At 50.6% G+C, this 16,323-nt stretch overlaps 1 protein-coding gene across 1 annotated transcript in view; it reads left to right on the forward strand.

Moving 5' to 3' along the window:
* KMT2A (lysine methyltransferase 2A) overlaps positions 1 to 16,323 on the forward strand; it is a 1,466,550-nt gene that overhangs the window by 1,027,944 nt on the left and 422,283 nt on the right. The gene's annotated exons all lie outside the window — the stretch shown is intronic.

The raw sequence follows: 16,323 nt of genomic DNA on the forward strand, positions 1-16,323 counted from the left end.
CTGGAACCTTTAAATGTTGAAGCTGTAGTCTTGTGCGTCCTGGAGGTAGCTCTTGTGACTCCGTGTTGACGTCGTCCGCACCGTATGTAACCAGCACAGGACTATATAGGTGCCACCCATGCGTGCTGACATTGGTTCCTTTTTTTCTGCGCCTACAGACCCAGAGCCACCGCTACCCTGGTCTCTTTGAAACAGTGTTTGGAGAAAAAATATTTTAGAGGAAAAACGTCAGTGTGCAGGGGTCATATCCCCAACAACTCTACAGGATTGAAACGTTGTGGGGCATGTTGCAAACACATCTCTGAGACGGATCCCCACTTAGTCTGTCATTGGTGTCTGAAGTTGAGTCACGACTCCAAGACATGCAGCAACTGTGCTCTCATGCACCCAAAAACCTTTCTGGAACAGAAGACAAAGCACTTTGGCGCCCAGCATCGGAAGGCCTACTGCCCTTCACAATTGTAGAGAGTGCTAGGTCAAGGTCCCGCAATCATTCCCATAACAAGTCTTTGTCAAAGTCCAGATTGTCCGGTAAGTCAAAAAAGTCATCCGAGTGGGACTGTACTTCTCCGCACCCCTCCAAGTCTCCAGAGAGTGTGCAAAGGTGTCTTTGTGCCTCTCTGACCTGCTCATACAGTCCCTCTGTGGAGCGGGAGCCGAACTCACACCAACCGGAGTTTCCCCGGGCCACTCACTCCTGCTCAAATTTGAGAGTTCTTCCATGCAATGAATCACATCTTTGGCACAACGCTGGTGCCCTCTGGTATGCCTGTGGGCCCCAAGGAGCCAAGAGGCTTCAAATCTGTACTACTACCAGCGGGACCTCCTCCCTCTCCACCATTTGGACCCTCTAGATCCATCCCTGGACCCGCACCACCTTTGGTGCCAGATCTCCTTCCGGCTCTACAAACTTAGCTAGAACGCATAGTACTGTCCAACTCAGAAGCGGTGCTGTGACGAAACCAGCTGAGGCTACGCTCTGTTGCTTATACCTCACAAAACGGGCAACCTTTCACACACGGATACAGTGCGTTTACAACACCACAGTGACGTAAGAGCTTAAATCCCCTCTTGAACAGGGTGGGACTGCGACCTTGATTCTTTAGGACCCAAGTGGAGCCTTTGACACTGTGTCCCATGCCGGAGTTTATAAGAGTACGTGGATATCAGGCCTGGTCGTGACCTGGTTTGCTTCCTTCCTGGGTGATAGCTCGTTCCATGTGCAACTAAACACTTCACCTCATCTGAGAGGAAGATTTGTCACAGCCTTCCCCTGGGCTCGTGCCTGAGCCCCATGCGCTTTCACATGTATGTTGGTCCTCTATTGGAAATAATGGAAGCTTTTGGTTTTTCTGTAGTTTCTTACACTGATGACACTTCGATCATCATTAGTCTGTCCCCTTATGGTAACAGTCTACTCCAACTTAAAAACTGCTTTTTTTGCAGAATGAACCTTTTTCTGCATTCACCTGCTATGCATTATTCCACCATCTAGTGGTTGGGTCCAGAATAGTATTTTTTTAGGTCTCGTCTGGTGTTAGCAGCGCACATGCGCTGCTCTCGCCATGAGAGGGCCTTTTGGAATCAATACGGATTCCAAAGCTAGATGTCCACGCGTACGGCCGGACAGGAGATGTGCATGCGTACGGACAGACAGGAAATGTGCACACTCAACGATCATCAGCCACAGCCACATCAGTTTACTCTTCGAATTTCTTGGGGTCATGACGTGACACAAAACACAGACTTTGCTGAAGTTGTACAGTGGATTGGTTTTATTTATACTTCTGCTGATGTTTTAGCGCATTTCATAGTAACCTTTAACAGTTGTGCATTGCTGGGAACTTTCAAGTTAAGGGACGGATTAGACTTTCAATCTCGGTTTTTACCCACCAGCACAAAGCACCCTGGGGCTTGTAGTTTCATTTTTCTGATCACAAACATGTCTCTTCCACACACACAGCAATTTCAGCTAAGCAACAACAAGCATTGAAAATGCAATAGGTCTTGTCTTTGATGAAGTTAAAGCCATTTGCTTTGCTAATGGTATTGTATAGCAAAGCAAATGGCTTTAACTTAATAAAAGGCGAGACCAATTGCATTTTATTATTTTTTTTTTTTTCCTGTTTTGGGTGTTGTTGACCACCATTTGGTGCCAGGTACGTTCCCTGTGTGACGTCAGATATTGTGCGTGGTAGACATCTTCAGATTCTTTTTTCCACTGTTGGGTCTGGAAGCAAGATGTGAAGCTCTGAAGATTTTTCAGGGTAATCCCAAAAAGTAGAGAGAAGTTGAAAATTGCAGTAGACTACACCGACCATCAACACCGCAACCGGAGATAAGAAGAAAACTCCGGGAACGACATTCACAACAACGACAGAAGACATCCAAAGTCGACAAAACAACAACAGAAGACTCCAAAGTTGAAAAATGATGATGTAGGGGCCATGGAAAATACCCCCTTCAAGTTCTTCCCCGAGTGCCACCACAAGTTTGCACAGCACGACCCACACAACGAGTGCAACCTATGCCTACCCAAAGAACATAAGGACTGTGAAGCCTACGCAGTGTTCCAACCAAAGACCCTCAAATCACGCTGAAAACAGAGAGAGGCCCACTACGCAACAATGTCTCAGATTTCAAAGAAAACTTCCGTGAAAGACTTTTGAGTGACGACGAAGATCAGGGAGTTCCAGCAGAATCGACGGGGGAGCAGACGTCGCAATTCTAGAAGGGACTCTGAGAAAACACATGCCCACAAGAAGGCGAGCGATACCATACACATCCATCCATCGTAACTGAAGGGCCACGAGAGCAAAACGCAACCTAAGGCAGCCCCGATGCTGGAGAAAAAGGCGATTAAAGGCGAGCCGCTATCTAAAGAAACCCACGGGACCCTGCCAAGGGACACCAATAAGGGAAATTGCACAAGGCGCCGAAGAATAGGGTCGAACGCGAAACCCCAAAGGGAAGCGCAACGCCATCAAAACCAGAGGCAAGTGCAGGCAAGAAAAGGAAGTCTTCGGTCTCTGACGCCGAGAGAACACTCGAAGTCGAGAAAAAGAGGAAATGACTCGAGGCCAAAATAGGCGACTCTCCTCCAGAATAAAAAGGAGTTGGACGAATCGCTAAAGGAATTCAGAATTCAGAAGGTTCCAGTCACTGAACCGGAACACAATGCCGACGCCTAAGAGGCAGAAGACGCCAAAGGGGAAGAAGAGGATATCCTTGAATCGCCCTCAACCCCCGAACCTCAAGAGGTAGATCTCGAAGACTATATAGACACTCCTGAAGAGGAGGAAGCCTCTGGAAATTTCGAGGACCCATGGAATGACCTCGACACTGAAAGTCCCAAAGAGGAGATATGCTGCTATTCTTTGAAGGCATCCCCACCAGATGATATATCTTTCTACAATGGACTAGTTAAGAGGGCAGCAGACAATTATGGAGTTTGCCTGGAAGAGGGAAAGGGAGACGCACGTTTCCTTCTAGAAACACTAGCCCCAGCCAACAAGAGGGACACAGTACCTACCTATGCTACCAAGCATCCTAGACCAAGGCAAGGAGGCCTTTAAAGAACCAGCTTCAAGCAAAGGGGTAACACCAAGGGTCGAGAAAAAGTACAAAGCCTCCTCAAAGACTCTTAAGTATATTCAGGGAAACACTGTGCCAGATTCCATCATTGTCACAACGGCCAGGAGAAGAGCAAATGCACTCTCAAACAGTGGACCACCTCCTGAGAAAGAAAGCAAACGGATGGATATGGTGGGCAGAAAGATGGAAAAGGAGGCAGCAACGCAGTGGTGCATCGCAAACTCTAATGCCCTGCTGAACAGATACAGACACCAGCAATGGGATGATCTAGAGGAGCTCAGCTCCCTGAGGAGGACAAGAAAAGAGCTAAATCTATTGTCCAAGAAGGCAAAAACAAAGCGAATACATGCCTGAAATCTGCACTAGATGCAGCAGACACTGCCAGCAAACAAATGTGCACAGGCACCACTCTACGAAGACATGACTGGCTTAGAATTTCAGGATTTAAGCTGGAGTTTCAAACCTCCATCATTAACAGGCCTTTTACAGGAGAGGCACTATTTGGGAAGGAGGTGGATGAATCTCACCAGCAAATCAAAAAGAACAATGAAACTGCAAGAGAAATGGGAGCACTTTTGAAAAGAGGTACCTTTAAGAGAGGTAGCTTTAACAACAGAAAGAGGAACATTTAGCCAAGGACAGCAAATTTCACACCAACAACAAGGCCAAGGAAGTGGTCAACAGTCAAGCCAACAAACAGGTTGGCAAAAACAGCCGAAGCAGCCCTTTCAAGGAATAGGCAGAGGTCATCCCTCTAGAGAAGAGGAAACTGCTCAAACTGACTCCCACAGGGAAAAGGACCGACACTTAACACCAGTAGGGGGAAAAATATCGCATTATTTACAACAGTGGCAAAAATCAACCCAGACAATTGGATATTAAATTTGGTAAAATACGAGTATTGCATAGAGCTGACACCCCCTGCAAACCCACCAAAATTACGGAAATTCCTCAAAAAATAACTCGTGCTGTTAAATTCAGAAGTCAAAGACCTCCTTGAAAAACAGTTACTACCAAAACAAGAACTTTTCAAAGGAAACTACTCACCATATTTCCTAGTTCCCAAACAGGACCTGTCACTAAGACCAATCCTAGACCTAAGGTTCATAAACAAGTTCATCTTAAAACAACATTTCAAAATGACAACGCTCCAAGAGATTATCCCACAAATTCAAAAAGGAGATTACGTGGTGACAATAGACCTCAAGAACGCCTACTTACACAATCCTATGAACAAGAACCACAGAAAATATCTCAGGTTCCTACACAAAGGAACACGCTACCTGTTCAAGGTGCTCCATTCTGATGGATACATCTGCCTGTGGATTCCTCACTTTTAGAATTACCCCAGCACCAGCATTCCACGGCAATTATTTTCTTAGCTCTCCCACTTTGACGCGAACTTCATAATAGCACGTTCCGCTCGCGACACCTTATGACATCATCGGAGCCATAAGAAGACCTCGTCGGCGTGCTGACGCCAGTTCCCTTTTTTCTGCGCCATCGACCCGTAACGTTTTTTTATTTTCTGGGACTCTCCATTTCTCTGTGATTACATTGTTTCTTATATCTTCTTTGTGTTGCAGTTGGAATGGCTACTGCGAAGAGGTGGGTTTCAAGCCCTGCAGGGAGTGTGGGGGGGGTCATATGTCTATGACAGACCCACACAACGACTGTCTTTGATGCCTTTTTTCCGACCATGACGTCGAAGGTTGTTTGAGCTGTCAGAAAATGAACCCAAAGGCGTTAAAAGAACGTGAAGCCAAACTCTTCATGGCGAAGGCGAAAAAGAAGAGGTGTCGTAAGCAATCAAAGTCGTCGACCTCGCATGCTTAGAAGTCAAAGAAGTATAAGAAGGTGAAGAGAAGACATGGTTCTCGACGTCGGTCTTCGAAGGGTAGGGCTTTGAGATCAGCCTCTCTAGTAAAGCGGTGTTGTGAAAAAGACTTTGTCTCTCCTTCTCCGCAGGCGACTCCGGTTCACGCTCCGGTGGATTTTCCGACTCCCATGGATTCTCCGGCGCCCAGGAGTCGTCCTGCTCCCAGGGAGTCTTCTCCAGCACCTGTGGCTTCGCCTCTACAGGCGCCGGTGTCTCCGGCTCCACAACTTCAGCCTCCTGTACCGCCTCGGATGGTTCAAGACCAGGGGATTTCGGATCCTTATCCTCCTTTTCCAGGGCCAGTATCGGATCCATCGCATTTCCTTAATGCGATGTATGGCATGTTTGCCGGGGCATCTTACCCTACCGGTGCGCTTTCTGGCCCCGTGGGTCCGCTTGCCTTTAACTCTATAATCCCCCAACAATATGCCCAGGCACCTTTTATGCCGACGGCTCCATCTTGGCAGCTTCGGGTGCTGAGGTTTTCGACTCCAATACCTTAATAACCGGCGCCGTCTGGTGTTGAGCCGGCGTCGACCCGTATTCGAACTGTGCCGTTGTCCACCTCAGAAGGTACTCCATCGACGCTGGTGTCACCGACGCCGGTCCGTAAGCAGCATTCCAGGAGGGAAGAGCAAAGACTGCTGGAGGAGGATGAGTACCTGCAAGAGCAAGAGAAAGGGGAGATATACGACTCTGTAGACAAATTCAAAGGTCTATGTTAGGCAAGTGGCCTTGACACTTCTCTGGAGTGGGAGCTTTCTTCTCATAAAGCTTCATCCTCACAGGATGTTGCCCCTTATCATGTGGTCATCAGAAAAGCAGCTGAGTTGTCTCACCAGATGTTCAGGCTACTTTTCTTGATTTACCATTTGATGGGTCAAGGTTGTTTGGTATCAAGCCAGACTCTGCGCTGCAGCGGTTCAAGGACAGTAGGCCTACTGCAAGATCCGTGGGCCTGCAGTCCCAGCCCAGGGGCTATGGCTACAAGAGATATTGAGGTTTTGGGAAGGCGTTTTCCTTTCGTGTCCTACAGCAGCCTCCGCAACAACAGCAGCAGAATCCTCTCTCCCGGTAGTATAGGTAGAGGCCGTCTTCGAGGAGCTTCTAGGCAACAGTCCTCCTCTCCTGTCCTGACCACTAGTACCACGGGAAAGCAGCTCTAGATCCCCCATCTTGTAGCATGCTGGACCTGTACGGGGTCAGGTGTCCCATTTTCTACAAGCTTGGAAATCGGTTACTTCGGACCGCTGGGTTTTGAATCTTGTAGAGAATGGGTACGCCCTCCCTTTTCTAAGGTTTCCACCTCCTTACCATCCTCACCAAGATTGGTGTTCAGAGGACCATTCGTTGCTTCTGCAGCAGGAGGTTCTTACCTTACTGCAAAAAGGTGCAATAGATGTGGTTCCAGAGCAGGAAAGGGGTCAGGGATGTTTCTCCCATTATTTCCTGATTCCCAAGGAGGACTGTCGGCTCATACCGATCCTGGACCTCAGGGTTTAGAATTTTTACCTCAGGCAGGAAAAGTAAAAAATTTTGACCTTGGCTCAGGTTCTTTTTGCACTGCAACAGGAAGACTGGATGGTGTCAATCAATTTGCAGGATGCATATTTTCATCTTCACATCCTGAAGTCACATCGGAAGTATCTCCATTTTACGGTGGGATCCCAACACTACCAATTTGCGGTCCTCCCATTCAGTCTCACTTCCGCACCATGAAGGTGATGGCGGTGGTGGCAGCATATCTCAGAAGGTCGGGGATTCCTGTTTTCCCCTATCTGGACGACTGGCTGCTCAAGGCAAAGTCTCCAGAGATGGTGTTGTGCCACTTGCATACAACAACACAGTTGTTATTTAACTTGGGTTTCTCGATAAATGTGCCCAAATCTCACCGGGTGCCCTCCCAGCGCAGCCTGTTCATAGAGGCAATACTGGACACTACTGTTTGTCGGTCTTTTCTGCCACCACAGAGGATTCTCGACATTCAGGAAATGATTCCTTTATTTCACGAAGGAGCGATCATTCCAGTCCTGAAAGTCCTACACCTGCTCGGTCTGTTCGCTTCCTGCATACTGTTGGGCAGCCATGCACACTGGCACATGAGGGAACTCCAGTGGTATCAGCACAATGGAGATCTCGGGGAGAAGGTCAGGATCTCCAGAGACACTGCAGCGGAGCTGTCTTGGAGTGTGCCGGGCAACGTGTCTGAATGAAAGCCCTTTCATTTTCCTCCACCGATGGCCACAGTGATCACGGATGCCTCCACTCTAGGGTGGGGTGCTCGTCTGGGGGATCTAGCGATCTAAGGTCTTTGGTCTCCAGAGGAACGGGTGCTTCACATACACCTTTTGGAATTGCGGGCAATACGTATGGCTCTTAGGCCTTCCTTCCCTCCCTTCGCAGTCAGTCGGTTCAAGTCCTGACGGACTACACTACCGCGATGTGGTACATAAACAGAGAGGGCTAGGGTCGTATCCTCTCTGCAGAGAGGCTCTGTGATTCTGGTCCTGGGCTCTGGGCCATCAGATTTTTGTAATTGCAAATCATCTGGCCGGAGTGCTAAATGTGCGTGCGGACAGTCTCAGTCTGATTACTCGACTGAACACTAATTGAATCTTCATCAAGGTGGTCCATCTCATCTTCAAGATGTGGGGGTTTTCTCAGGTGGAACCTTTTGCCACTCGGGCGAACGTGCACTGCCCGTTATTCTGCAGCCTTCAGTATCCGATGCAGGGAGCATTGGGGCACGCGTTTCAATTGGATTGGGACTCGCAACCCCATTACGCGTTTTCTCCCATACCTTTGATTCCTCAAATTCTGAGGAAGATTCTCCAAGACCAGGCCCAATCAAATTGATCGCTCTGGATTGGCCAAGAAGGGTGTGGTACACAGATCTACTTCACCTCTCATCGTACCCACCGCTCCGTCTCCCTTTCAGGGCAGACCTCCTCTCGCAGGGGCAGGTTCTGTACCACCGCCTCCAGAGCTTGCACCTTCATGCCTAGAGATTGAACGGGGCAACCTGAGTTCTCTCTCTCTCTCCCACCGGATGTGGTGGATGTTATTTTATCTTCCAGGAGACACTCCACCAACTCTTGTTTTTTCCTCTAGGTGGGACAAGTTTGTGAAATGGTGTGGAGAGAAATCTATTGATCCCTTAAAAGCCCATTTATCTGATGTTTTGGATTCCTCACTTTCCTTGGCCCTGCAGGGTTGTGCTGTGGCTACAGTTAAAGTTTATTTGTCGACCTTGTCGGCTTTCCTCTGTTTGCCAGACCAGCCGTCTTTATTTAAGTCTCCCGTTGTTATGAGATTCATTAAGCGCCTCACCAATAAGTTTCCTCCCACTCCCTTCATTATGCCTCAGTGGGATTTAAATTTGGTACTTACTTTTTTGATGGGTTCTCCTTTTGAACCACTTCATAGCTGTCCTTTGAGGCTTCTTTCTTTTAAGGTGTTTTTTCTTATCACCATTACTTCGGCCAGGAGGGTAAGTGAGCTTCAGGCTCTTAGTTCTAAATCTCCATTCGTTATCATTCATGCAGAAAAGATGGTTTTCAGGACCAGGGCTGCTTTCCTTCCTAAGGTGGTTACTCCTTTTCATTTAGGACAGTCTATTACTTTACCTACCTTCTATCCTCCCCCTCACCCTTCCAAGGAGGAGGAGAGACTTCATGGTCTTGATCCTAAGAGGGCTGTCAGCTTCTACCTGGACAGAAGCAGGGATCTAAGACTGGACAATCAGCTCTTCGCGGGCTACATTGGACGAATGAAAGGCAAGGCTGTCCTCAAGCGAACACTCTCCAGGTGGATCATCTAATGCATCAAGATCTGTTACGCCTTTGGCAAGAAGGAACCGCCTGAAGGTATTGGAGCTCATTCTAACAGGGCCAAGTCTTTTTCTTCTGCTTTGGCTAGAGGTGTTCCTATTGTTGACATTTGCAAGGCAGCAACGTGGGCTTCCTCCACACCTTTGTGAAGCATTACTGCTTGGATTCAGAGGTTAGGAGGGACGGCCATTTTGCACACTCTGTTCTGCAAGATTTTTTAGTATAGGCAGGTGGACACCCTCCTCCGAGAGAGGTACGGCTTGGGGATTTAATTCAAAAGGTGAGGAATCCACAGGCAGATGTATCCATCAGAAGAACATCTTACTTACCTTCGGTAACGCTTTTTCTGGTAGATACGGTATCTGCCCGTTGTCGTCCTCCTTATACGAATAAAGTTTTGACTGTCTGATATTGTCAGTTTTTATGTCATTTTCATGGATACAGTTTGATGCTAGGAAATGCTTTTGTTGTTAGCTTTTCCTTTTTTTTTAAAGCAATTGATATATGTTTGTGGGTATTATATTATTTATACTGGATATACTTGTGTTATGTTGTCGGTCTGCCTTTTTGCCTTGAAGGCCCGGACAAAATGGGTGGAACTGACGTCCGCACCCCGTCGAGGTCTTCTTATGGCTCCGATGACGTCACACAGTGTCGCAAACGGAGCCGTGCTATTTTGACGTCCTCATCGACGTGGAAGAGCTAAGAAAATAATTTCTGTAGTAGGGGATCTCTGTGTATAGTCATAATCTAGTGAATAGTCCCGCCCATGTGCGGGGACCCCGGAGCAATAAAAAAATAATCTCTTAAGGTGTCAACTCATGCAGACCTGCATCCACCTTTAAGAGAGAATTTAATTTAAAGACAGATAATGCAGCCTATACCCACAGGCTATACTGTCCAGTACTTCAACTAGAATTCCACCAACATCCACAAACAGCACTGCCTGTCCAGCTTTTCTCCACAAGGGAAAAAACACCCTGCCTCTCCCAGCAAAGGCCTCTGGAATGATAGAGAGGAAGGAATGGACAGACAAGCCCCATAGGCTGCCATTATGTGGCTCAGAACAGGATACTGTGCCTTTAAGAACTTTCCAGAACTTTCCCAGTATCACAGAATGCCCAGCAGGTCCCTTTTACTTTCAGTTCTTTTTTCCGGCTCCTGCTAGCAGGACCCTGGAGCATTGAGCTCTCCCTTTTCAAGGGTTATTTGTTACTTTTCAAGTGTTAGAAAGTCCTTTTTCCTTCTGGTGTTATCAGCATGACTGGCTTGTTCGACAAGTGTCCTGATTGTGGAAGAAAAAAGGCTAAGTTAGACACACACAGGGTGTGCATTGTCTGCCTTCCCCAGTCCCACGTGCCTGAGGAGTGTGAGATCTGCCGCTCTTTTTCAGCCAGGACCCTGAGAGAGAGGAAGAAGATCAGGTTCCAGGTCCTGGAGGACAGAAAGCTGAAGGCACGAGGTGGGTCTGGAGGGGCTGATTCTGCCCATGCTGAGGCCTCTGGGGGGCTCCCCAGGGGCAGGAAGACCAGCAAGCGTCCCCACTCCCCGTCGAGGGCGTCGACGGCGGCGTCGAGGGGGATGACTACGGTCTGTTCGCCATCTCCCCAGGGCTCTGGGGAGAAGCGGCGTCGACGATCGACATCGAAGGAGCTGAACAGGCCGCCGTCGACGACATCGGCATCTTCTGCGTCGTCGACGTCGAGCCATCGGCGGCGAGATCAGGCCCGGCGTTGGCGCTCGCCGTCGAGGGGAGAGCGCCGCTCGCCGTCGGCGAAGAGCGTCGAGACGATTGCCGTCGAAGACATCGACGTCGAGAAGATGATCGACGTCGAAGACGATCGACGTCGAGAAGACTATCGACTTCACGGAGATCGACGTCGAGGAGGCGGCCGACGTCACGGAGATCGACGTCGAGGAGGCGGCCGACATCAAGGAGACGCTCGACGTCGAGGAGGTCGACGTCGAGACGGCGCAGGGGGAGCCCCGACGCCAGGAGCAAGAGGGGAACGGAGTCGCCGGGATCGGGGTACTCCGTGGTGTATACACCCCCTCGGAACCCTACGCCATCGCCACCTCCGCCACCACGACCACCGACTCCTCCTGAACCGCCACCACCACCGCCACCACAGCCGGCGTCACCACCTCCACCTCCCCCTCCGCGTCCTCTCACTCCGTTGGGGCCGCCTGCAGTTTCCACCGCGGTCGGTCTCCCTGCCCAGGTATCTGACTCCGCCGCAGGGGACGCCGAGGCCGCGACACCCACGGTCGCCGGGCCCAGCTAGACCGTCGAAGGCCGAAGCCGAGGAGGTCGCGCTGCTCCCGCTCCGCCAGGAGGAGAAGGTCGCGGAGCATAGGAGGTAGTCGTCGTCGACATCAGGACGGCGCCATAGGAGGCACAGGTCCAGGTCACGCACAGGGTCCTCGGCCAGGGACTTCTCACCGACGCTGTCGGACTCACCAGGGACTAGGGTGTCTCCTGTGGACGATCTAGTCTCCTTCCAGGAGGAGCTGCTGAGGGGGGCAGCCAAGTTGGGAATCACGGTGACGGTGCCGACACCCACGACGTCCGTGATATTCGAGACTTTACACAAAAAACACATGTCTCTTCCCCTGCTGCCTCTAGTGCCGGGACTGGTGGAGCCCACGTTGGAGTTGTTCCTCACTCCCGCGGTGACGAAATCCGCCCCCTCACGGCTCCTGAAAAAGTATCAGGCCCCGGACTCGGACCCTGCTTTTTTAAGGATGGACCCGAAGCCGGACTCGGTCATCGTGACGGCGGCGAGGAAACAGCATGCGACCGCACCTTCATCGACTGTTCCGCCCGACAAGGAAAGCCAATGGCTGGACTCGGCGGGCAGGAAGGTGTGTGGGACCGCGTCTACCACCATGAAGGCGGCGAGTGCGGGGGCGCTGTTGGGACGTTACGACCGGGCCCTGTGGGAGTCCCTCCAACAGTATGCGGACTCGCTGCCCCGGGACAGGAAGGAGGACTTCCTGGAAACGGTGCGAGAGGGGATGCTGGTTTCGAACCAGGTCATCAGTGCGGCAGCGGATGTCTCCTTGTTGGCGGTGCACTCTTACTGTCCTGGTGTCCATCAGAGGCGTCACTCTTGGTTGCGCCTGACGTCGCTCAAGCCAGAGGCTCAGCACAGAGTAGCCAATCTGCCCTTCTCGGGGGAAACCCTGTTTGGAAAACATGCGGATGATGAGATGGCCCGCATGAAGGCGGAGGCGGAGACCCTGACGGCTGTCGGGTTGGAGAAGGCCGAGAAGAAGAAGCGCCCGTTCCAGAGGAGGTTCGGGTCTACGGGCAGAGGGCGTGGGCAGGGTTCGGGACAGCAGCAGCAGCAACAACAGCAGCAGTTCCGGAAGCCCTTCCAGAAACGCCAGAGAGGTAGAGGAGGCCAGCAGGCTGCTACCACTACCAAGGGCCCGGCCGGGTCTCGGCCCTGAGTGACTACTTCCCCCTCAACCGTTACCCACTCCAGTGGGGGAAGCATTCAATTTTTTCCGGCAGAGTGGAGAAAAATTACTCAGGACAAGTGGGTGCTGAATATTGTTTGCAATGGATACAGTCTTCGGTTTATCAGCCCACCTCCAGCGATTCCGCCGGTAAGCTCTCAGTTTCAGCTGCGAGTGCTCCAGGCGGAGGCAGACATCTTGTTGAGAAAAAAGGCGGTAGAAGAGGTAACTCTGTCTCAAAGGGGAAGAGGTCTGTACTCTCGGTTCTTCCTCGTTCGCAAGAAGGACAAGAACGAGTTCAGGCCCATTCTGGATTTGCGACAGGCAAACAAGTGGATTCGCAGAGAGAAGTTTCGCATGCTATCGTTGTATCAGATTTACCCTCAGCTGCAACGGGGAGACTGGCTCTGTGCCATAGATTTACAGGACGCGTACTTCCATGTGCCCATCGCACGGAAGCACAGGAAGTTCCTGCGATTCCAAGTCGGCGCCAATCACTATCAATACACAGTACTGCCATTCACGCTGAAGTCTGCGCCCAGGACCTTCTCGAAGTGCATGGCGGTGGTGGCGGCACACCTGCGGAGGAACAAGGTGTTTGTCTACCCGTATCTGGACGATTGGCTGATCAAGGCCTCATCCTTCTCGGAAGCGCAAGAACACTTCCGGTGGACGTGCGCTCTCTTGCACAAGCTGGGGTTACACGTCAACATGTCCAAATCGGTCCCGACTCCGGTCCAGTGCATACAGTACCTGGGAGCCTCCATCTATACGCGGTCAGCAAGCGTGTCTCCTTCGGAGGAGAGACGGTTATCACTCCTTCGAAAGGCTCAGGACTACTCCATCGACGACAGTGAGGAAGGTGTCTTCGCTGCTGGGATCGATGGCCTCCTGTATCTTCCTCACGCCTCACGCACGGCTGCACATGAGGCCACTGCAGGAGTGCTTGGAGGATCAGTGGGATCAGAAGACAGGTTCTTGGGACGACAAGATACGGCTGTCTCTACATGCTCTTCAGTCTCTGAAGTGGTGGTGTTCGGCAGAAAACCTCCTCAGGGGGTTCCCTTCCACAAGGACATTCCCACGAAGAGTGTCATGACGGATGCGTCTCTCCAAGGCTGGGGAGCGTATTCCGGGGACTTGCAGATTCAAGGAAAGTGGTCCCCGGTGGAATCGACGTACCACATCAATTTCCTGGAACTCAGAGCTGTCTTCCTGGCACTGAAGGCCTTCCTTCCTTCCGTCCTTCCAGACCAACTCGCTGCTGATACAGACGGACAATACAACCACGATGTATTACCTCAACAAGCAGGGGGATCGAGATCGCGCACTCTGTCGCAGGAGGCGCAGGCGATCTGGCACTGGCTCGAGGACTGACGATTACGGCCACGCATCTGCCAGGGGTACAGAATGCTCAGGCGGACGCGCTGAGCAGGCTGATTCAGGAAAACCACGAATGGGTCATAAACGACGAAGTACTAGGAGAAGTCTTCGCAAGGTGGGGGACTCCAGACGTAGATCTGTTCGCCACCGCCGAAAACAGCAAATGCCGAGACTTCGCATCCAGGTACTACCAGCGGGGGACGCTGGGGAATGCGTTATGGATCGATTGGTCGAACAGCTTTCTGTACGCTTTTCCACCCATTCCCCTGATTCCGGCAGTGCTCATCAAGCTGTCCCAGTCCAGGGCGCGGATGATCCTGATCGCCCCGGAATGGCCCAGACAGTGGTGGTTCACGGACCTACTTCACCGGTCTCTCCTTCCTCACATACTGTTGCCGTGCAGGCCGGACCTTCTCACGAATTTCGGGGGGCGGATGGTGCACCCCAACCTCTTGTCTTTGAGTTTGGCGGCATGGCTCCTGAAATAGTGCAATATGGCCATCTGAATCTACCAGAGGATTGTATGGACATACTGAAGGAGTCTAAACGGCCTTCCACTAGGACGTCCTATGCCTATAAGTGGAAGAGGTTCTGTATCTGGTGTAAGTCCAAGAACTTTGATCCTACGACATGTAAGGAAGATGTCATCCTTCCGTACCTTTTGCATTTGGCGCAGTCTGGCCTTAATTTCCATTCCATTAAGGTTCATCTGGCTGCTTTGACTGCTTACAGGAAATGCCCTTCACAGACTTCCTTCTTTCAGATCCCTGTGGTCAAGGATTTTTTGGAAGGCTTGAAGAAAGTGTTTCCTCCTGTCAGACTTCCCTCGCCTTCCTGGGACTTGAATGTGGTGCTGTCCAGACTGATGAAGGAGCCTTTTGAACCCATTCACAAGGCTTCATTGCAGCACCTATCCTGGAAGGCGGCGTTCCTAGTGGCCATTACATCGGCCCGCAGGGTGAGTGAACTTCAGGCATTATGTTGTCAAGAACCTTATACTGTATTTCATGCTGCTAAGGTTGGGATGCGTACTCACCCTAAATTTCTTCCTAAGGTTATCTCTGATTTTCATGTCAACCAGACCATAACTTTACCTACGTTCTTTCAGAATCCCTCTTCGCCAGCGGAAAGGTCTCTCCATTCCCTGGATGTTCGGAGGGTGTTGAAATTTTATCTGGATAAGACCAAGGATATTCGTAGGTCAGACCAATTGTTTGTTAATTATGGATCAGTCAGGACCGGTCTCGCGACCTCTAAGCAGTCCATTTCTCGGTGGATTGTGTCCTGCATACAATTGTGTTATCAAAAGGCTAATAAGACCTTAGGGGGTAAACCTAAGCCTCATTTCACCAGGGGCAAAGCTACCACGACGGCTTTGCTGCGTAATGTTCCGATTGCGGAAATCTGCAAGGCGGCCACTTGGAAGTCGGTCCATACCTTTGCTGCGCATTACTGTCTGGACACGGATGCCAGGGCAGATGCTCAGGTTGGGCAGGCTTCGCTGCAAAATTTGTTCGCACAGTAGTGGTAGTGTCTTGTGTGTTCTCCACCGCCGTTGTTGTGTGGGGATGGGCTTGCCATTCTATTCACTAGATTATGACTATACACAGAGATCCCCTACTACAGAAGGAATAGTTTCTTTTCTGTAACTCCAGTTCTGTAGTAGGGGTACCTCTGTGATAGTCATAAGCGCCCGCCCTCCTCCCCGGTGGAGAAATGAATATTCATGTAAGGAATGCTACAGGTCTGGCGTGCTACGCCTTCAAAAAGAACTGAAAGTAAAAGGGACCTGCTGGGCATTCTGGGATACTGGGAAAGTTCTGGAAAGTTTTCTTAAAGGCACAGTATCCTGTTCTGAGCCACATAATGGCAGCCTATGGGGCTTGTCTGTCCATTCCTTCCTCTCTATCATTCCAGAGGCTTTTACTGGGAGAGGCAGGGTGTTTTTTCCCTTGTGGAGAAAAGCTGGACAGGCAGTGCTGTTTGTGGATGTTGGTGGAATTCTAGTTGAAGTACTGGACAGTGTAGCCTGTGGGTATAGGCTGCATTATCTGTCTTTAAATTAAATTCTCTCTTAAAGGTGGATGCAGGTCTGCATGAGTTGACACCTTAAGAGATTATTTTTTTATTGCTCCGGGGTCCCCGCACATGGGCGGGACTATTCACTAGATT

This window comes from Triturus cristatus, chromosome 3_1, assembly GCF_964204655.1.
Source record: "Triturus cristatus chromosome 3_1, aTriCri1.1, whole genome shotgun sequence".
Lineage (NCBI taxonomy): Eukaryota > Metazoa > Chordata > Amphibia > Caudata > Salamandridae > Triturus > Triturus cristatus.